Below are 23,873 nucleotides of genomic sequence, written 5' to 3'. Positions count from 1 at the left end.
ACTTGCCTTGTCACTGAACACCACTCACAAATTCAAGCCTAAGCAATACTTGTGACACAGAAACCAAAAAGCATTGTGTTTAGACAACAAAGATATAGGTCCTCATAGTTCCCTGACTCTTGGCACCTATAATGGGTTGCATGGTGGTCCCCGAAAAGATTTTTCCATTTCCTAATGCCCTGAACCTGTGGATGTTACCTTATTTCAAAAAAGGGTCTTTGCAGAAGTTAAGTTAAAGATCTTGAGATGCAGTCATCCTGAATTTCTCAGGTGAATCCAAATCCAATAATAAGTGTCCTTATAAGAGACTGGAGAGAAGGCACATGAAGAGGAAGAGAGGCTGTGACCACAGAGCAGAGATTGCAGTGATATAGTCAAGGAGGCCAAGGAGTGGCAACAGCCACCACCAGCTGGAAGAGGTGAGGAAGGGTTCTTCCCTGGCCTCCAGAACATGAGAGAGTAAATTTCTGTTGTAAGCCACCAAGTTTGAGGTCATTGTTACAGCAGCCACAGGAAATGAACACAGCAGCCTACAGGAGTAATGGTGGCCCTAGAATAGCTCAGGCTGGCCAGAGGAAGAGTCAGAACAGTGGCTTTGTGGAGAGGACATCGGCCCAGATCCTCATCAGTCCTTCATGCCTCCCATGCCTCCTTTACATGGGATCACTTCTGCAGCCCCCAAGTAAGGAGGTTCTGCCTGGATTCTTCTGAGGCTTTCCACTCATCTGCACAACTTTGGCCCTCAAATGGCCTCATCCAGGCCACCCCTCATGCCAGACTTGACCTTGGCCAAGTTGTATACTCTAACTCAGCTACTAGCTTAATCATTAATCATAATTGCCTTTGTATAGAATGCTCCTGGCCCTGTTGGAAAACACACTGTCAAGCTAAACTCCCTCCCCTGTATTACCCAAGTGAGAGCTTGCGACTGCATGCAAAACTACTGCCGAAACTCTGGCAGCATTTGGCATCTGAGGAATGGAGCAGAAGAGGAACTCGGAAGCAAGAGAGCTCTCTCTAACAGTGTTTGATACGGAAACTTTCCTCTCCAATTTCCAGTAAATAATGCTCAAAGGGGTCATTTCTGAAATTTCCTCTTTAGGGCCTCAGAATTGCAATCTATAGGAACAGCAGTTCACAGCAAGAACAAGTGGACCAAACCATGAATTTCTTTTGATGCTATTGCCCTTGCCCTACCTTTTTCTCATGCTGTGTGTTGCTTGAACATCCTGAGGAAATCTGGATCTCACCATACAGGAAACCCCTCCCCCAGATTGGGAACTTGACCAGTCTAACTTCCACTTCTCATTTCATTTCCAGCCCTGTGTTTGTACTGAGACTTCGCTAGGACAGATAGAGCACACTGTCCTGGGAGCCCTGCCTCCCCACCGTGGTCACAACTTGCAGCAAGGAACTAATCTGGTTGACATCTCTCACTTTATGAGAGTTGTGGTAAGGATTCTATTTACTATATGTTACAATGCAATATCATACATTACTATGGTCTACTACATACCATCTGTGGGATGCAGAGCATTTATTGAAAATCTGGCAGACAGTGGCTTCTCCTCTATAGGGAAGGAGTAATGACAGCTTCCTTGCATGATTACACTGAGAATCAACATATCTGGTACAGGGGTTGGCACTTGTAAAGTCCTCAGGAAATATCAGCCACCATGACTCCCATTGTTGCTATTGTGATCATTGTTGTTACCGCCCTCCCCCAAAGATACATAATCCCTTACTCTCCCCACCACCATTTCTGCCTGCTGCCTTGTGTGCTCATATAATGACTGAGCGAGGGATGAAGACAGGAGAAGAAATGTAAGCAAAAACTTGGTGCCTGCTGGATCAAAAGAGGTCTGAGCCATTCACAGACTAAGAGATGCATTTGTATCTCAACCTCTTTGATTATCTCTGTTTCATATTCTGTCCATAGAGTCCCTGTTGGACACTTCCACTTCAGAAATCACAGCAGCCCTACTGGCACTAGGCTTTGTCTCCAAAACCACCAACCTCTGTATGAAATAGACATCACCCCAAGAAACCATCTTGCTTTATGAACGATGAGACATGTGACTCCAGAATTGCCTATTGAGGAGAGCCTTGATCCCTCCCTTCTAACTGATGTCACTGCTGGAGTCCTTTGGCCAAGCACAGAGGGAAGGGCTTCTGCTTCTTTCCCCACCAGCCTCTTTGTGCACTGAAAGCCCTAGCCTCATCCTTCTTGGTGTGCTGGCTCTGTGCAGCACTTTATTTATTATTATTATTATTTTTAATGTTTATTTATTTATTTTGAGAAAACATGAGTGGGAGGAGGGACAGAGAGAGAAAAGAGAGAGAATCCCAAGCAGGCTGTGCATTGTCAGCACAGAGTTCAAAGCATGTGGGGCTTGATTTCACCATCCATGAGATCATGACCAGAGCCAAAATCAAGAGCTGGATGCTCAACCAACTGAGCGACACTGATGCCCTTCTGAGCAGCATTTTAAAATGCGGTAGCTCTCATTGTAACCCCTCCACTGCCTCAGCTCTAACTCCTCTTTTCAACCCATCCACCTCTGCCCTCCCCCACCTCTCCATTCAGCCATGTTCTTCTATAACTATACATACCTAGCTCTTGACAAAAATGCAGGTTATCAATATTGCCCCTGACCTTCTTAGGCAAACTTCAACCTTCCTTATCGTTCCCACCAGATTACCCCAGCTCTTTTCTAAGTGGGAGCCAGATCCTAGTAAGTATGACTGTCCACCCAGGGGTTGTCCCCAATTTCTCCTGCAATCTCATCACCCCAGTCAAAACTTGACTTTCCACCATAAAGTCAACAAGTCTCTTAGAAGTGCCTCTGATGAACTGGTCACACTGCCATGTAAATGACAGATGAGAAAGCAAAGGCACTCCCCTTGGGACTGGTAACCTGACAGGGGCAGACATTTCCTCCCCAAAGAGGCATTCCTCGGGGTCCTCAGTTGGCCAAAACATTGAGAATGGGTATACCTTCTCAAAAATGAGTTATTTCTCGGGGCGCCTGGGTGGCGCAGTCGGTTAAGCGTCCGACTTCAGCCAGGTCACGATCTCGCGGTCCGTGAGTTCGAGCCCCGCGTCAGGCTCTGGGCTCATGGCTCAGAGCCTGGAGCCTGTTTCCGATTCTGTGTCTCCCTCTCTCTCTGCCCCTACCCCGTTCATGCTCTGTCTCTCTCTGTCCCAAAAATAAATAAACGTTGAAAAAAAAATTAAAAAAAAATGAGTTATTTCTACAAAGGTCAATCAGTATATTAGTTTGCTAGGGCTGACATAACAGAGTATCACAAACTGAGTGGCTTAAACAACAGAAATGTATTGTCTCACTGTACTGGAGGCTAGAGGTCTGAGATCAAGGTGTCGGCATGCTTGCTGCTGGAATGGACAATCCATTCCATGCCTCTTCCAGCTTCTGGTGGCATCAGGCATTCCCTGGCTTGTAGATGGTCCTCTCCCTGTGTTACCACATCATCTTCCTTCTGTACATACCTGTGTGCATCTAAATTTCCCCATTTTATATAAATTTCCCCATTTTATAAAGACACTAGTCATTCTGGGGTAGGGACCACCCTAATGACCTCATTTTATTTTGATCATATGCAAAGACCTTACTTCCAAATAAGATCACATTCACAGGTTCTGGGGGTTAGGACTCCAACATCTTTTGTGGGGACACAATTCAACCCATAACACTACGGTATAACATATCCTTATTTACGTCAAGCATGCAGTCCTGAAGACCTCATGTACTTCAAAGTTTTCATAATTAATTTTTCTGAAGGAAAAACAATAATAGTTAAGGGCACAGGAGAGGGACTACTATCTCAAATTGTATCTATCCACAAACATGTGACATGTTTGTCCTTGAATATTTCTTTCTTCTTCTCTCAGTGTTTTTGCTAATATTTCCCTTTGAGAGTTCACTAAATTTACTGCTTGGCCTATCTCAGTGGTTGTCTGGCTTGTGTAATGGCATTTTATGTAACTTGCACTGCAAAGTCACCGATTTGCAGACCCGATTTTCAGCACTCACGCTAGCCATATGACTCAATAACATCTTGGATGATATTGTTATGTGATTCAAAAAGTTTTAAATGCTTAAGTTGCAGTGACTATTAAAATAACAGCACAAAAGTAACCAAAATCTTTTGCAGAAATTCTAGTGCATGTAAACAGGAGGGTGATCCACAGTCCACCGACAAAGGAAGCAGGGTATTTCCATCAACAGCTGAAGTAACACTGTCAAATGTGAACATGGCATATAGTTCATTTGGCCCCTGCTTTGAAATTGTGTGATTTTTTTTTTTTTTTGTAAATTTGAGGAATGTATTTTTTTTTTTTTTTAGGAAACTAATTGAGACTTTGTTAATATTCTCATATCACGCTATCTCAAATTCACATAGTTCACATTTGCATTAAGTGCCATTGGACTGTGTAATAAGCACCTTTACTTCAGTAAAAAAAGAATCACAGAGCAAAACTACGCAAAGGAAGAAAGGCAGGTGGAAGCTACATGTCTAGTTAAAGGCCAGTCTTATGTAGATTAGGAATAAATGGGTTTTAGCCATGTCTCTGGTCCATGGTCTTTAAATTATTTATTCCCTGGTCCTCTCTGCCTAGCTCTGAAGTCCTCTAACAAAAGAAATACAACCTTTATTATATGATTTTTTTTTTTTTGTCCTCTCCTGCCTCCAGCCACCAAAATGGGCCCGGGTATAAATGCTAAACTCTTAAAGCAGAATGACATGAAGGCATGATGAGGCAGTCAACTACTCAGCAGTACTGTGCTATGGGAGGCCACAGATCGGGAGTCCTGAGACTTGGCTTTTGGTCTTGGCTCTGCCACCAACAAGTTATACTTCCTGGAACGACTTGTTTAATTTCTCTTGGCTTTCCCTATAGTGAATGGTTTTGTACGTTTTTGTTAAAGGGATGGAAAGCCAAAGGCAATACACAAGATGCACAACTGTTTCCTTATAGAGAGAAGCATGGGTCATGTGAAGGGGATCTCACATCATGAGCCCTTGCTTCTCCCTACGAAATCCATGGTTCTCCCAAGTCCTCGGGGAGACCAGAGGTGTCCTGTGCCATGGAAAGTGCCTTGGACTGTTCTCACCGGTTTTGCCAATTGTCTCATTACGAATGGCCTCACATGCCCCACTCTACCCCTGCTTTCATCTGAACCTTCACCCAGCCCTGGTGGGGAAGAAAGGCTTTCTTCTCAGGACACTGTGCTGATCCTGACTTTGATTGCCTGGCAGGTCCTGGACAGGCCTACCCTACGGCTCCCAGATAGAAAGGCCCTAGGTAGACACAGTGTCCATATTTCCTGAACCAAAACACATGATCTGTTTCACAAGAGACTTATGAATTTTAAAAATAAAATAATCTGAAAAATATGGAAATCAAATATTTAATTTAGCCTCTAATTAATTTCCATCATCAAAAAGGAACAAAATTACATTAGATTTATCTACCAACGAATCCCAGAATGAGTTTCCCCATTTTTGTTGAGGAACTGCAATCCTCTCCCCCCACCCAGCTGGTCTCTGTTGCTAATTCCATAGCCAAGCCTCATATCTTCTTTCCAAAATTCTTTCCTCTCTACATAAAGGAAGAAATTAATGTTCAGCCTCCTGGAAAAATAAAAGGAAGAACATATCTTTTCCCAGGTCTTAGGATCTTCAGTGTAAAAACACATTCTATTTGTAGGCTTATTCTTTTCACCCGTCTTCAACCGTGGTGTTTCCAGAGAGATTTGGAATTGTGCTCTGGATTCATCTTCAACATCTGGATGGGCTTGTTTATGTCTGATTGTTTCTCATCTTATGGGGGTGGGAGTGGAGAGAGAAAGGCATTCAATACTCAGCTCTTGCCTGCCCCACCAGCCCTAGCAGCAACTGGTGTCAGTAAATGAAAATGACCTGGGGTTCTAACATCTGTGAACCAGGTTTCCTGTAGAGCTGATGTACAAGTTGGAGGCAGGAGGGAGGTTGAATTCAGGAAGACAGTGCCTTGCCTTTGCAAGGTGCAGTGGGGGCGAATGACTTCTGGAGGAAATAAAAACGCCTCACAGGCATGAGTATCATTCAACTTATTTTCTTCTGGAAAGATTGTTCAGAGGCAGGCTGATGAAGAGGTCAGAATGCACAGTTATTTTAGAGCCATTCCACAATTTCTTCTGTACTCAACCAAAAGGTCATTAAAGTTGCCAACAGCTGATGTTGTATGCCAACTTACTTGCGGGAGAAACCGATTCTCACAAAGCCCTCTTGTCTCAGATCGGTTTACTGGCCTGACAGCTTTCAGAAAAGAGGAGGAAGCAGATGTTCTTCTCCCTCTGACTTCAGTGGGCTTCCCACTGACCTCTCCAGCAGCAGAGACCTGATTTAAGCCCAGTGGGTACCTCTGAACCAAAGTGCTGCCTCCCCTCTGGCATCAGGTCCCCGGCCCCAAGCCTCTCTGGTCCAATCAGTGCTTTGGAGGAACAAGGTCTCTTCTAAGTTGTGTTTGTATTTTTTTAAACAAAGAAATGGTATTTTCTGGTTTTGAAAATAACAGAGAGATGCAGCACTAACTCTGAAGGTGAAAGTGGCAGGCTGAAGTGCAACTGTAGACTTTGTGACCTGCCAACTTGAGTGACAGGCTATTTACACTCATTAGGGGACTCCAAGAATTGAAGGCCTCTGTGGATTTCTTGACTTTTTCGAATACTTAAAAATAGAGTGTTTTTTAAAGGGCATCATTTAGGAATCATCCAATTATCTTATGATTTATAATCTGTATGCTTAAGCTTCTGTGGAGCTTATCAATACAGTAGAGACATTAGTGATTAATAATTAGTAGTGAGAAACCATAAAGTTTCAGAACTTGTAGTTATTTAGAGAGGCAGCACAGCCCAGTGGTTAAGGCACAGGCTCTGAAGCCAGCCTACATTTGAACCATGGCTCCATGACCTTGGACAACTGACTTAACCTCTCTGAGCCTATTTTCCCACCTATAAAAATAGCATGAGAAAAGTACTTTCACATGAGATTGTTTTCAGGACTAGATTGTTGAGTCAAGACCCAGGCACCATTATTTTTTTTTAACATCCAGATGATTCTCATGTGCAGCTAAGCTCTCCAGCCAGAGGTCCCCCTTGCCTGTGACCTTTGGCTACTTCTCAGAGGATGCCAAAGTAGAGGAGGCCCAGATTTGATGGGACACCTGGCAGGCTGAGAGGAGGGCAAACGAAATCTCACACAAGCTTCTTTTCCACAGGCACTGTGTGCAGGAAAGGCTCCTCTCCACCCTGGATGTCTACCTCATGTGCCACATAAAAATTAAAAAAAAAAACAAACAAACAAAAAAAAAAAACTTCCAGCAGCACCACTGGCCCAAAGCACAGCCATGACTTTCCCACACTCTAGGTGGGTAGCTCTGCTCAAAGTGTACAAACTGACGAGTGTCATTTCTGTGCTCCGGGGCTGAGGTTTAGGGGGTCTCCAAATTGGTCACTTCCTGTAGTTTGTGGCAGAATGTTCCTTCTATGACACCCATGAAGCTGCAAGGTGACTGCCCTAACCATGCCTCCTCAGCAAATAAGGGCTTCCTCATTCATTCATAATCATTAATCTAAGCGATTTGAACTGAATTTGAAACCCAGTTGCATTACCAAGGCATTTTCAACCTAACGTTTGTCAATGAAAGACAAGAAAGAGCTGTTTGATTCTTTAAATATCATTTTTGAATTGTTGTTACATGGTTTAAAAATTTTTATTCCCAGCCTTGAGAATAATGGTTTTCGTCAAGAATTTTAAAAGATCATCATTTAAAATCTTGCTCAGGGGTCACCTGCGTGGCTCAGTCAGTTAAGCATCTGACTTTGCCTCAGATTGTGGTCTCGTAGTTTGCTGCTGTCTATGCAGATCCCACTTCAGACCTCCTGGCTCCCTCTCTCTCTGCCTCTCCCCTGCTCATGCTCTCTCTCTCAAAAATAAATATTTAAAATAAATAAGTAAATAAATAATAAATAAATGAGACCTTGACCAGAAACTGCATTTAGCCATTTCATGCATAAAACCTGACTTTTTAAAGATTCTATGTGGAAGTTTTATACAAATTCATTTTCTTAACATAATTATGTAATATAAAAAATTATTTTTTCACCAATAGTCATGGAGATACCCCCTAACTCCCCTTGAGCTTCTCCCAATGTGCTGAACAAATACCATTGTTTTCTTTTTTTCTTATTTATTTTTGAGTGACAGAGAGACAGAACATGAGTGGGGGAGGGGCAGAGAGTGAGAGGGAGACACACAATCTGAAGCAGGCTCCAGGCCCTGAGCTGTCAGCACAGAGCCCGATGCAGGGCTCGAACCAATGAGCCTTGAGATCATGACCTGAGCTGAAGTCGGACGCTTAACCAATTGAACCACCCAGGCGCCCCTAAATATCGTTGTTTTCTATGTGTGCTGTGATGGGTCTGGAAGCATGGCCTTAAAGAAGAACTTTTGCGTGAAACATGCAAGAATATTTATAGTGAGACAAACAGGAAACCACCCAAAAGTCCATCAACAATAGAATGGACAAATGATGGTGTGCTCATTCAATGGAATAGGTTGCAGCAAGGGAAATCAATGAATTTTAGCAGCATGTCAACATGAATGAATCTCAAAACCTTGAGATTAAGCAAGGAAATAAAACAAGCCACAGAAGAAAACATACCAAGTTCAAAAATAGACAAAACCAAACAAAAAATCTGTGATTTTTTAAGGGAAAATAGAACCATTTATTCATTTGAGTCTGCTCAGAGCTCAGAGATTTGAAGTTTGATGGTTTTGTTCTACCTGGATCCTCTTTCCCCGGAATGATTTGGTTTGTCCTTCCCTGTAATTAGGTCTCTGTTCAAACAGCACCTTAGCTGTGTGAGGTCTTCCTAGACCAGCTGATATAAAATCCTGCCAGAGAACGTGCAACATACACACATGCAGACAAACCCACACATGCACACACCACACAACAAATACACACCAAGCGCCTGTCTCCTACCCACCTTATTTGACTTTTCTTCATAGAATTCAACATGTGGCATACAGATTTGTTTCCTTTCTGTCTCACCCCAGCCCCCCAAACGTCAGGAACTCGTTTTGTTCACTGCTGCCTCTCCAGCACCTATAACTATGGCTGGCACCTACTAGGAGTTCCGTTAAAATCTACTGGATCCAGGGGCGCCTGGGTGGCTTGGTCAGTTAAGCATCCGACTTCGGCTCCGGTCATGATCTCACGGTCTGTGAGTTCGAGCCCCGCGTGACAGCTCAGAGCCTGGAGCCTGTTTCAGATTCTGTGTCTCTCTCTCTCTCTCTGCCCCTCCCCTGTTCATGCTCTATCTCTCTGTCTCAAAAATAAATAAACGTTAAAAAAAATAAAAAAAAAATCTACTGGATCCAAATGAACATGTATTTAGCAGCTACTTTATCACAGCCTACCAAAATCTAGTGCAGGTACGAAATTTAGAGTCACCAACTGGTGTGTGGAAAAATGAAACCTTGTTTTGCCATAATTGCATCTTATTTTGTCTCAGAATCCAGTTTTCACTGGTTGAGAAAATCTAAAACTTTCTATTCCAAAGTAAACCTTTCCCTTTTGGATTTTCCTGCAGGCTCTCCTTTTGAGCAAACAGCCAATACAATATTTTACCCCACTCCCCACCTGGCCCTTGTTTCTCCCCCTCTCCTTGGAGGTGAGTTCGTTCCTGAGAGGTGAGGGCTTACAGTGCAGAGTGAGGGGCCCCCCACCTCCTTCATACAGGCTGTTGCATGCTGACATCTGTGACAGTCTTACTTGTCCTGCGGGACCTTTGTTCACAGACATCTGTCTCCACTGTACCCACTGATGAAACATTTGAATTCCCCCTCCGCTCTCTGCTCTCAGGAGCCACCCACATTACTGATTATTTTTGTTCTCATTGCACAGCAGTTCCGCCACCTATGAGCCCCTTTGAGGGGCGTAGGCAACTTTCAGATAACTTCCTGTACCACCCTAGAATTGCAAGAGATCAGGAAAAGGGATGCAAAGGTTTTTTCTCACATCATTTCATGTCTATTGCACCTCTCCCACGTTGATCTATGACGTTGCTGCCTCTTCAGACTTCACCCAGAAAGAAGATGCTCTGAGGTGCCCCCAAACTCACAGGGAGACTCCCTGGCATCCGCCTCGAGCATCCTTCTCTACTAGCGAATCAAGCTTGATCTCAAATCCCCCCACGCAGCAAAAACAAACTCTTCCATCATCCTGAATCTCTCCCTATTCTCCAAAAACTCAAAGAACTTTTTCTCTCTCAAAAATCTTGGCTCTGGCTCTATTACCAGAGGTTTTCAAAGTAGTTGACTCTATTCAGAAACTCGACTGATTCTGAACCCATCGGCTCCCAGAGCAATGAATGACTCAATGGGTGGAAAGCTGGGGGCAGCAAGCAAAGTGAAGAAAAGAGGAACATCTGTTGTTTTCTTGGAGTTTTATCTCACCACAGCAGAACCCATGGCACCAAAAGAGCTTAGGAAATGGCTTTACAAGTTTAGGTAGTGCTTTATTTATCTAATCCTTTGGGAAATCTGCAAGAGTACTTTTTTTTTTTTTTTCTGTCTAACAGATGTTCACTACCTGCAACTCCCATTTTTCTTTGTTTTTAACAATTCTTGATGGAAATATTTGTACCACATATTTCACATCTTACAAACACATTCAGTGTATAATCTAGAAGATATGGCCAATTTTCAAAAGAAAGTTGTCTTATCAAGAATATCAATTATTACCTCATGCTATTTGATAGCTCTGAAAACTATCATGGGTTAGGGAAATGAGCAGGATGGCTTGACTTCTACTATATCCTGGCTCATCTGTTATTCTTTCTTCCACCTCCTTTCTTATCAGCTTTTCTCAAGGCTGCTACTATTTCTGAAGGCCAGGAGGAGTGCCTGGGCACCCTTTCTGTCTATAACAGATTGTTCTTGCTTCTCCAGGTGTGGTCCTTGGGCCGTGGCATCAGCATCACCTAGGAGTCTTCAGAAATGCAGAATCTTGGACCCCTCCCTAGATCAACTGAAGTAGAGTCTACATTTTATCACGATCCCAAGGTGATTCATGGACACATTAAAGTTGAAGAAGCACCGTTCCAGATTCAGTGCTTCCCGAGCCAGACTGAGTCCTGGCCTCACTCCCAAGAAATGTCAGTTCAGTCCCAGCTCAGACCTGAGCTGCCTCCTACCTACCCACCCCATGTAATTGTGATTTAGATGACTTGTGGCCCAGTACTGGGCTGACTTTCGTAGGTACAGAACAATTCCCAGTATAGGATGAGCTAGGACAATTTTCCTTCACCTAGAGTCTGGACTGACATTGGGGCAGTAAGTCAAGGAGGCAGCTAACAGGAAAAAGAATGTGGTAGAGAAAAGCATCCTCAGATACTTTTTTTGTACATAAATCCCATCAGCTTTATTGCGATGATAAATCATTGCAGTTGTGGTTACAAACATACGTATACTTTTTCCTGCATATCCCCCAGATTGTACTTTTGTGACTTATTTTTATCTACAAAACATCCCTTGGTATCTATCATGACTTGATTTCACCTGAATTGCAATTTTCCCTGGACTGGAGGGAGGAGGGGCGGATAGGGTGAGATCAGCTGGTCTCCTGACCCCTATCTGGATCTTATAACTGTAGGTCAGGAGAATATGTTCTGGAGCTAGTACTGTCTGGGTTCACGTCCTGACTCTACCCTTGTCACTGAATGGTGCAATGCCAGTTATTTCAACTCTCTGCCTCAGTTTCCTCACTTATAGTATGGAGAGGATCATAACTGCCCCTACCTCTCAGGTAAGTGTAAGATTTATATGAACTAATCACATGTAAAGTGCTTAGAACCATAGCTGATACATAGCAAGTGCTCAACAAATCATTGTTGTTATTATTACTATTATTATTATTCCTAAACCCAAATAGAAAGCCTTAAAGCCACTTTTATTTCCTCCTTAAGCCATTGACCTTGAAGTCAATTTATTTCTCATCTCTGGATCTCAGTTTCCTCATCAGTAAAAGAAGGTAAGAACAGTACTTACCTCACAGTGGAGTAAGAATAAAATGAGATTTTTAGAGAAGCACCTAGTAGAATATCTGACACACATAAGCTCTGAGCAAATCTTAGCTGCTTTCTCTCCTTTGCCATGAAAACAAATAGTCAACACAACTAAATGTTATGTTATCTTACATGCAATTCACATTCAAGAGGCTAGTCGCAAGAAACACCTATTCACCCTTCAGGACCCACCTTAAATACTGTCTTCAATGTAGCTCCCCCACACTCACACAGGCACCCCATCACTCTGTATACCAACTGCCCCCATGGCACTTAGTCTACTGGGTTGTGACACATCTGCTTGAATGTACACCCCCCAAATTAGACTGTGCACTGGTTGGGGACAAATCTCATATTTTATTCATATCTATATCCCCAGGAGACCAGACAGGGCCTTACGCAGAGTAGGCAGTATTAGTGGCAGGGGTAGGTGGATGAGTTGGTCAGTGGGTGGGAAGATGGGCAGAGATAAGGAAGCCTGGGGAAGTTCCTTAGCCCTCCTGACATCATGGAAAGATGTAGAGATGTGTTTAGCTCCTCTTGTTCACAGTTGTGTTGGAAGACTGGAGCTAAACTCTGCAGGTAGAGTGCAGTACTCTATTAAGTTATGGGTAAGGAGCTCTTTCCATCTAGGTGGAAATTCAGACAGAAAATAGAAACGAGTTCATAGCATTTAGGAGCTCCAATTCCGTAGCTGAAGAGTACTGGGGTTGTTCAGAGTTTATGCAAACCCTTTAGAATGGCGTCCTACGTCCTCTCTGATCTGGTCTCACCGTCTCCTCCCAGGCTCCGTTCTTCTCTATCTCTTCTTCGCTATCTCCTGAGAACATTTTCAGTCCAAGAACATTTTCCAGGTGCCCATCTCAGCCAATTGCTCCCTCTGCACACTCTCAGAACACTACTGAATTTTATGTCTTTGCATTGTTACTTACCCATTTTACAGATAAGGAAGCTGAGGATTAGAGAGATGATGTAATTTGCCCAAGTTCACACAGATAGTAAATAGAAGCATCAGGATTTGAATGTGGCTGTGTGGCTTTAGAGCAAATGCACTTGAACACCGTGCATAGAGCAGGGGTGTTAGCTTTTTTAGCAGGTATGTCAATAGCACTCTGAAAAAGGGGTGCTGATGAGCTGACTAGCACAAACCATTAAAAAAAAGAGAATGCCTAATTACCACAAATCTTAACTCTTGGTTACTCCGGTGATTAATCTCTTTATCCATATTATTCTCATGGGAGTAGGGCATATGTATATGTATATATTATATATTATGTATATATGTATATGTATATATGTGTGAATGTGTATATATATAATATGTACATATTATATATATGTATATATTATATATATAATATGGTATCAATTTATACAACATATAAATTGTTGATTTCAAATTTATAATCTGTTTCCATGGGCCAGAGTAAAGGCTGAAGTTCAAAGTGGGGTCTAATTAACAGTAACAATTATTCTTTTATTAGTACTTTTTTCTACTTGCTATTGTGGGACTTAAAACCAATGCCAAGCCTCCCCAGAATCTGTTTATTTCAGAGAAGTCTTTTTTTTTTTTTTTTTAATTTTAAGATTTTACTTTTAAGTACTCCTTACACCTAATGTGGGTATCAAACTCACAACGCAGAGATCAAGAGTCGTATGCTCCACCGACTGAGCCAGCCAGGGAGCCCCTCAGGGAGTCCTTTGAGATGTCATGGACATGAAGGCCATGCTGGCTACTAACACATGGACCTTCTCTTCACCTGTGTTCTGGACACAGGTTGAGGCTTGCTAATGCTGCTTCTGCTCTCACTAGTATGACAGCACCATATTTCCCCCAATTTACCAAAACCATATTATAATCTAGGTATATGGCAAGAGAATGCCTGTCTCCTTTATTATTTCCCTTAGGACTCTAAACTCCAAAGTGATTTTAGATTATGTTTGTGTCCCCCAAATTTTAGCAAGACCAGGTCTTTTAGTTTTGACTAGACACCCAACCACTGGGCTAGTGAAGAGTTCCTAGTATGGACCTTCTATTCCTGTTCTTTAGAGCTCTACCTTCTCTAGTACTCACTTTCCTCCCTGTGCTTCCAGACTCAGAACCAGACTCAAGGTCTGCATTTGACTTTGAAGCCTCTTTGGACTTTACTATTCCCTGTAAATTTCTGAGGGTAATAACACCACCTTGTTTTTTTGTTTTTGTTTTTTTTTTTTTCACAGTTCCTTTCCAAATAAACAGTACATCTTTGAACTTCTTATTAATCTTTGTCACCAACCTTGGGGATGGGCAAGGCTGGTGTTAGTTACTGCCCCAATCTGTAGGTGAGGCAATTTAGACAGGTATTAAGGAAATACAGAAAATAACATACGATCCCCAAAGAAAGGCCAGGCTCTGGCCTTGTTTAGCATAGGTGGAGAAACCTGAGTCACCATGAAATCATAGTTTTCAACTTCAATGATGAAAAAGTCTCTTACCTAGTAGCTTGATGGGGACCAGATGTCCCTTTCCTAAGTTTAGGACAAAATGAAAAGAAACACTTTTCTTGCAGCTTAGAGTTGATGTGTGGAAGAAGGTTATGATGAAGACAATGCAATGGCATTAGGAAGGGAACTTGTGGACAGTAGGTAAAATGAGCATAGATTTTCATTTCTTTGGGATTGCTTAAGGAGTCTCTTAGAGGGAAATAAATTATGTAACCACAGGACCTTATCTTGTGATATGGGTTCTTTATGTCATCCCATTCCCAACATGACCAGAAGAAACCTGGAATAATATTTTCCAAAGAAGTTTCTGCTCTTGAAAGAAAAGTAGCTTATCTGGTCACTTAACTTTAGGAAATTTTGGGTTAAGAAAAAGTTAAACAGGTTGTTTTTTGTTTTTTGTTTTTGCAGTATCTTTTTTTTTCCCTTTTGGGGATATGAATCTCTGACAATAAAATAATATTCTCTATTTTCTTAAGTATTTGTCCACATAACTCATTCTTCCCAGGGTATTTTTTAGGGCCCAATTTCACAAATTGCACTTTGATCCAATGTGTAGGTATTTCTATAGACATAGAATGTCTAAAAGAGGTTCTAAGACACACCTCTCTTCTAAACAGCCTTTCCTTCTGGCCCTGCCAAGGACCAATGGGATATCCTTTCACAGGCAAAGCCTTTTGAAGAGGTGTAGGATTTGCCCTTGGGTTCATTACAGCGGAATACCCAGGAATCCAATTCTCCTCAGGTCCAACTTCCAATTCCCAGTCCCTGGCCTTCATGGTTTCCAGGTTCTATGTTCATTTTCCTGATCAGGCCATGTTATAGACTGAATTGTGTCCCCCCCAAATTCGTGTATTGAAGCCCTAGCCCCTACTGTGACTGCATTTGGAGATAGGGCCTTTATGAAGGTAATTGAGGTTAAATTAAGCCATAAGGCTGGGACCCTAATACAAAAGGACAGGTGTTCTTACAAAAAGAGGAGGAGACAGAGACAGAGACCAGAGAGCTCTCTGTCTCTCTGCACATGAGCAGAGGACAGGCCATGTGATGACACAGTAGCAAGGTGGCCATTTGTAAACTGGGCAGTGAGTCTTTACCACAAACCAACCCTAGCAGTCCCTTGATCTTGGACGTCTAGCCTTGAGAACTGCAAGAGAATAGATTTCTGTTGTTTAAGCCACCCAGTCTGTGGCATTTTGTTATGGCAGCCCTAGCGGCTAGTACAGGCCATTGAGATCCAAACAGGTCTCTTCCACAATTAAGAGAAATCTCAGCGCAGAAAATTTCCCCATAGCCTTCTTCAAAGAAATATATGTCTGGGATTCCTTCTGCCCCATTGATTATTCCCTAGTCACTGGCTTCTATAATGCAGAGAAATACTCTTCTGCCTTTGAGCATCCTATAGAATAAGGATCAGCAACAGGCGAGGCATCACCTAATCTCAACCAAAGACTCCTGCAGGACCAAGGAACACAGGCAGAGAATTTCATTCTCTCAGCATCTCTGCTCCTATGCAAACAGGATTTGCTGGAGAAATGATTCACCCCGCCTAAGAAAATTACCGTAAAGTAGTTGCTAATGACTATCCAACAACGACTGCTCGGTGCGGAGCACTGCAGCCACCTGACACAGCACAAATCCTGACATTTTGGCAGCGTTCCTTTGTCTTACATAAATCATCTCATCTTCGCAAGGAACTGGGGCTGCCAAAAGCCCCAGTGAACAAACACAGCCTGGCAGATGTCACGATGGGACCAAGAATACAGGGTCCTGGAAAGGGGACCGGCAGGCTGACACACCTCCTTAAGTCCCAGGAGGCATGGGGAGGGCAACAGACACAAGCTGACCTGCATGTTAATGTCTCCCAAGTACAGAGAATAGAACACGGGAGACAGAGGAGGAGAAGTTGGTTTGGAAGTGTTTTAAAGCGAAACCAAACACGTCTCACCACTTTAACCACTGAGGAGATTTTCAGATTATTCAAAGGCAAAGGCATCCTATAAACAAAATGCAAGCACATAAAACGTGTTTTTAACTGGAAAGAGCAATCCAGGGCTATTTTAGATGCTTCATATAACAGAAATATTTATGTTTTTAAAATTTATGTATTTGTTATTTGATAGAGTGTGCAGGAGAGGGGCACAGAGAGAGGGGGAGAGAGAATCCCAAGCAGGCTCCACACTGTCAGCACATGGAGTCCGATGCGTGGCTTGATCTCATGATCATCATCTGGGCCGAAATCAAGAGTCAGACACTTAACTGTCAGAGCCACTCAGGTGCTGCCCCAGGAATATTTATGTTTAAATAGAAGGAAGAAAAATGGTTAATTGGATTCTTTTGAAAGAAAGACCATTAAAGCATATTTTTACAATAATTGGTACTGTCCTGCCCAGGGACACTTGGGTCCCCAGAAGTCCCTCAGGGAGTATGAGAAATCACCCCGCCTGCAGTGGCAGCCTCTTGGATACATCTTTTACACTGCCACCATGCCACCATGATGAAAACCATGTTTTCAAACTGCAGAACTTTTCACATCGCCCCCTTACTTAAAACCCAACAGTTGGTTCTTTTTGCCTTCCAAATGTAATCTAAAATCATCAGCCTGGGCCATGGGCTTCTTTATAATGGCCTTCTGCATATCCCTCTGCCATCATCTCCTGCCCTCAGACATCACCCTCCACTATTGCTATCCAAACTGCTTACTCTCTTCATCTCCACAACTTTATACATACTATTTCCTCCTCTACTCTACTGAGTGAATTATAGCTCATTCTTCAAGATATGGGTCAAATTTACCCTTCTTTTCATGTCTCTAGGCAGTGTCACTATTCCCTCCCCTATACCCCCAGAATGCTCCATTCTTCCCTCTGATATAAGATTAGTATTCAGTACTGTGACTATTAGTTAGGATATATTGATAAATGTTGGGATGGTGGGCCTTTGAGGCAGGCACCTTTCTTATTCAACTTTGAATCTATTTGATACCCTCTAGGCTAAGCATATTATCTGTTGGCCCAGAAAAATCTTTTCCTATTAAAACATGTGGAAACAAACAGACAAATGAAAAACATGAGGTGATTCATAAAATATCCTGAAGCCTATGGAAAAAGTAATGTTTCCTGAAAACTTAGAAGAGTATGTATATAAACATGTCTTTCAACAACCAAGAAGGAAGGAAGGAAGGAAGGAAGGAAGGAAGGAAGGAAGGGAAGAGGGAGGGAAGGAGGAAACAGGAAAAAATCAAAAGGTATTGGCTTTGTGTCTTCAAAAAGACATGGAGGGCATAACCTCCAGAAAAGAGGATCGGAGAACTACAAGGACAGAAGAGTTGAGATGAAAGAATAGATATAGTAGGAACTTATGAAGCTGAAAGAAAAAAATACAAAAAAGCAAGGAATTACAAAATACAAAAGCAAAACCAAGACTGAATTAGAGCCATAAACAGCGATTTCTCATAGTTCAGCTATGTTTCCCCACCTGGCACATCAGATCCTGGCTCCTTCCTCCTGCCTGATCTGTGCTACAGAAGTCCCAGCAGATCTTCTGACTTAGCCCCCTCTTGTTATGAATCTCTGCTATCTGGGGGATATCAGCTGAGGGAAGAGGTAACAAGAAGGGCATGTAATTAGCCTTCTTGGGTATGTAGGCAACTGCATCTTGGCCACTGGATGCCAAAAAGTTAAAGAACATAGGTCATCTAAGTAACAGAAAGGATAAACAAAAATAAAAATAATAGTAAAATAAGAATAGAGATAAAGATTCATCATGTTTACGAAATTAGTATTTTGCTTTTTTAAAGATGATAAGTTAAGGATCTGACTCCAAAAGCAAAGTCAACAAAAGCAAAAAGAAACAAGTGGGGCTACATCAAACTAAAAAGCTTCTTTCTGCACAAAGGAAATCATAAAGAAAAAGAAATATCAACCTACCAAATGGCAGAAAATATTTGCAAGTCATATATTTGATATGGGGTTAATATCCAAAATATATAAAGAACTCATATAATTCAATGGCAAAAAACAAAAACAAAAACAAAAAACAGTCTGATTAAAAAATTGGCAGGGGATCTGAATAAACATTTTCCAAAGAAAACATACCAACAGATGGCCAACAGATACATGAAAAGATGTTCAACATCACTAATTGTCAGGGAAATGCAAATCAAAACCATAGTTAGGTATCACCTCATACCTTTTAGAATGGCTATTATCAAAAAGACCAGAAGTAGCAAGTATTGGTGAGGATGTGGAGAAAACAGAACCTTTGTGTACTGTTGGTGGGGATGCAAACTGGTGCAGCCACTATAGAAGAGTATGGAGGTTCCTCAAAAAATTAAAAATAGAACTACCATGTGATCCAGCAGTTCCACTTATGGGTATTTATCTGAAGAAAATAAAAACACTAACTCAAGGGCACCATGGGTAGCTCAGTAGATTGAGTGTCCAACTCTTGATTTCGGCTCAGGTGATGGTCTCAGGGTTTCTTGGGTTCAGACCCTGCGTCAGGCTCTGTGCTGACAGTGCAGAGTCTGCTTGAGATTCTCCCTTTCTCTCTACCCCTCCCCCACTCGTACTCTTCTCTGTCTCTCTCAAAATAAATAAACTTAAAAAAATCCAAAAAGATATTTTCACTCTCATATTTATTGTAGAATTATTTGTAACAGCCAAGATAGAGAAACAATATGTGTCCATTGATGGATGCATGGATATGTGGTATGTATGTATGAATGAGTGAACGAATGTGTGGAATACTACTCAGCCATAAAAAAATAATGAAATTTTGCCATTTGCAACAACATGGATGGATCTTGAAGGCACTATGCTAAGTGAAATAAGTCAGACAGAGAAAGACAAATATCATATGATCTCACACATATGTGGCATCTAAAAGCAAACAAACTGAAAAAAAAACAAGCTCATAGATACAGAAAACAGATTAGTCATTGCTGGAGACAGGAGAAGGGAGGTGGGTGAAATGGGTAAAGGAGGTCAAAAGGTACAAACTTCCAGTTATAAAATAATTAATGGGGATGGAATGCACAGCATGGTGATTATAGTTAATGATATTGTATTGCATGTTTGAAAGTTCCTAAGAGAATAGAACTTAATAGTCCCTATCACAAGAGAAAAAAATACATAACTATGAATGAAGATGGATGTTAACTAGACGTATTACTGTGATCGTTTTGTAATATATACAAATATTGAATCATTATGTTGTACACCCAAAACTAATATAATGTTGTATGTCAAGCATACATCAATTAAAATTTTAACAAAGATAAGAAGTTCTATTTTTACAACACCAGGATATTCGGAAAATACCCCAAAAGTAAGTATTAAAAAGAAGTAAACACTATCCCCAAATTACCACCAACACTGTAATCTACATTTTTCCCAAAATTTTTCATGGTAATACATAAAAAATTGCATAGTTATCCTACACTCATACTCATATCCTACATAATTTCCTTAAGTTTCTGTTGAACATAGCCTATTAGAGTAAATAAATTTAGCTGCTATAAGAAATAAGCCCGGGGTGCCTGGGTGGCTCAGTTGGTTGAGCGTCCGACTTCGGCTCAGGTCATGATCTTACAGCTCATGAGTTCGAGCCCCATGTCGGGCTCTGTGCTGACAGCTCAGAGCCTGGAGCCTGCCTCGGATTCTGTGTCTCCCTCTCTCTCTGACCCTAACCCAGTTGCATTCTGTCTCTGACTCTCTCAAAAATAAATAAACATTTAAAAAAATTAAAAAAAAAGAAATAAGCCCAGAAATCTGCATCTAAAATGATAAAAGTGTATGACTTCACCAGATCGCAGACCACTGCACACAACAGAGCCATTCCCCTTGCCACACCAAGGATCCTTTCAGCCTGTGATGCTAGGAGCATGAGGCAACATCTTTAACATTCCTTGTAGGTCACTATGGAAAGAGCAGAAGGAATGGAAAGCAACGTGGGTTTCTGAGAGGACAGGCCTGGAAGAAGCATGCATCACTTCTGCTGACATCCGTGGACTCGATTTCAGTCACAGAGGTAAGGGTCTGACTCCAAAAACAAAGGTGACAAAAAGGAGTAAGGGTAAAAATTTAGCTGCATGCCCAACACAAAAGGAGACACAGAGACTAGTGAGCATTAGCAGTCTTTGGGTTGTGTGGTGGTTTCAAAATATGTCCACCAATTACCTGATGCTCCTCCCTTCAAAAGGTAGAGCCTAATTGCCTTACCCTTGAGTGTGGAAGTTCTAGCAAAGCGATGCAATGGTGTATGGCTTCTGAGACTAGGCCGTAAGAGACATTGCAACTTCCTACTTGCTCACTCTCTCTTCTCTCTTGAATCACTTACTATGAAGGAATGTCAGCTTCCTGTCAGGAAGACACTCAAATAGCCATGTAAAGAGACTGAGGTGATAAGGATTTAAGACTCCTGCCAACAGCTAGCAACAACTGAGACAGACTTCCTCTTAACCGCCAGCCATCTGAAAAGGCCATCTTGGAATTCATCTTCTAGCCCCAGTCCCACCTTCAGATGATTGCAGCCCTAGCCAACATTATGACTGCCACCTCATGAGAGATCCAAACTAGAAATCTTAGATTTTGACACAAAACCTGTGTGACACAATAAATGTTTAACATTTTAAGCCACTAAGTTTTAGGATAATTTGTTATATACCAATAGATACTTAATGGAGCATAGATCAACACACACAGCATAAGCCTAGGCAAAATGTCACCTAGTGGGACTTTGGGCCCAGACCTAAGATCAAACCCTTAATGGAGTCTCGGTGACTCTCTTACTTAAACGTGGCAGCTATGAGAGCGAGAGGCAAAGCTGACAGAGACGCTTCCTCTATGTATTTCCCTTCGGTCCAGACCGTATTCCGGCCCTCTAAGTATTACCACTCAAAGGGTCAGGTAAAGCCATTCCAAGGGAAATCATGCCAAAGAAAAACAAGGAAGAGGAAGGTGGAATCTGAATCTGAACAACATGTTCCTGGAGGTAGAAGGAGGAGGCAGCCCCTTACCCCTCTTACAGAAGTAGTGCCAGGAGAAAGGAGAGCAAGTTTGCAGAAAGGGAAAAGAAAAATGGAAAAGTTTCCATTCTGACCTGGAATCCAAACCTCTTTCCTTGTTTCTCAAAATTCTCTACATCAAAGTGCTGGGAGTCATTACATATCCTTATACACAGATCCATTCACATTAGAATTCTTGTGACGTGGGATGGAGTGGGTTAATACAGAGGATCTTTATGCCTTCCTGGGAGACCAAATGGTGTTATTTCCTGGCCTCATTCTTCTCTGCTTTCTGATAATAAAGGCTGGAGTCTGGCTTAATTCCATGATAGAATAACAATTTCTAACAATAGCCTATCTTCTCAAGTTCATTTTCACTTAATAACATCATATTCTAATACACAGAGTTACTGAAACGAATAACCAACAAAGTCTTTCCAAATGGAGACAGAAATAAACTGCCTTTAATGGACAGAATACTTAGTACATTAATTGTTTACATACAGCAACAAACATTGATTGCATTGGTTTGTTAATGTCTAAAGTTCTTAAATGATTTTTTTAATAAATTAAAACTGTCCCCTTTTACTGGATTATCACTAATTATTTCCATCTTGACAGCTCATTATGCTTTGGGTAAATTATGTTTTTTAATGTTTATTTATTTTTGAGAGAGAGAGAGAGAGAGTGGAGGAGGGGCAGGGAGCAAGGGAGACACAGTATCCAAAGCAGGCTCCAAGCTCTGAGCAGTCAGCACAGAGCCCTATGTGAGGCTCGAACCCACAAACCAGGAGATCATGACCTGAACCAAAGTCAGACACACAACCGGCTGAGCCACCCAGGCGCCCCTGCTTTGGGTAAATTATTAACAAATTCTGAATTTAGCTCAAATTAAAGAAATGTTTTACCAGCAATAGCAATATGGCCATTGTTCAGCAGTCAGTTTTATCCCTTGCTTGAAAGACTAACTTGCCTGGTAGGCCCTTTCTAAATGGATAGAGATAGGTAGGTAGACAAGAGGATGGATAGAAAGAAAAAATGAGGGGTGCCTTCGTGGCTCGGTCGGTTAAGCATCTGACTTCAGCTCAGGTCACGATCTCTTGGTTTGTGAATTCGAGACCCGCGTCAGGGTCTGTGCTGACAGTTCAGAGCCTGGAGCCTGCTTCAGATTCTGTGTGTCTCTCTCTCTTCCCCTCTCTGGTTTGTGCTCTGTCTCTCTCAAAAATAAATAAACATTAAAAATTTAAAAAAAAAAAAGAGAAAATGAGATAGGGAAAGAGAGAGAGATGGGTGTACACAAATAGAAGGCATGGCTGAAACACACAGGAGACAAAACGTCTTGATTGCTTGGCAGAAAGCGCAACACCCTGAGATCTGAGACCTGGTTCTGTGTCCTACTCTGGCACTTAGAACTTTTTCACTCAAAGCAAGTAACTGAAAGCATTCTCAAGTCCATGTCCCTGTTCCTGATAGGGAACACCACCATGCTGTCCTGCCTATGGTGTTGAAATACTTAATATAGGTGCCAGTGCTCTAAAAGAACAATCCAGAGTGCAAGAGATCATGCAGATGAAGAGAAAATGCCTTGTGTGGCCGCCATCTCCAATTCATAACCCTCCACTTCCAAAATTGCTTTTGCTGCTCTGATGAGAGTAGAGGCAGCTTCTTGCCAGAATTCCATTGTGTTTAGTTCCCCCTCACACTTTGTTCTTGCCTACCCCAAACCTTTGCTTCCAGAATAGGCCCAAGCTCCTGCTAAAATAAAATTTAACTATAAAAAGGATTTTAATATCTCTGAGCACATGACAGCCAAAACCCAAACTCTGATTAGATTCCTTGCTATGCTTGACCCTAAGCTCAAAGCACCAAAAGAACAAAATTGTTCACTCTTTCTCTTCCCTCCTCACATCTAGTGTGTTGGAATGACCTTTGATGACCTTTGCCCTCCCTTCAGGTCTAAGAATCTTCACCATAGTATCCCAAGGCTTTATCCAAAGCCACCAGATTGTCATCATTTTACCAAGCCTACTCTGAGCTCCCAAGACCACCACACAGTTAATCTACCCCTAGGACACTCCCACTCCCACCTCCCCAAACACAGGACAGTGCAGAAAGAGCAAGTTCCCTGACTGTCTTTCCCCATCATATCCTCTGCTAACCTGTGACACAGCATTTTGGTCAAAGCAGAGTTGAATGAATCATAAATGGTGAGAGAGTTCCCACTTCGCAGTTTTCGGCATGGA

General features: G+C 42.0%; 1 long non-coding RNA gene across 1 annotated transcript; it reads left to right on the top strand.

Moving 5' to 3' along the window:
• Positions 1-1,345: 1,345 nt before the first annotated feature.
• On the top strand, positions 1,346-11,877 carry LOC116737963. The gene is made up of 3 exons (XR_004343338.1): positions 1,346-1,452; positions 11,026-11,139; positions 11,729-11,877. It is a non-coding gene; the product is annotated as an uncharacterized LOC116737963 (long non-coding RNA).
• Positions 11,878-23,873: the final 11,996 nt, after the last annotated feature.

The sequence above is a fragment of the Lynx canadensis genome, chromosome A2 (genome assembly GCF_007474595.2).
Source record: "Lynx canadensis isolate LIC74 chromosome A2, mLynCan4.pri.v2, whole genome shotgun sequence".
NCBI classification, from domain to species: Eukaryota; Metazoa; Chordata; class Mammalia; order Carnivora; family Felidae; genus Lynx; species Lynx canadensis.
This window is presented reverse-complemented; position numbering and strand designations above follow the sequence as displayed.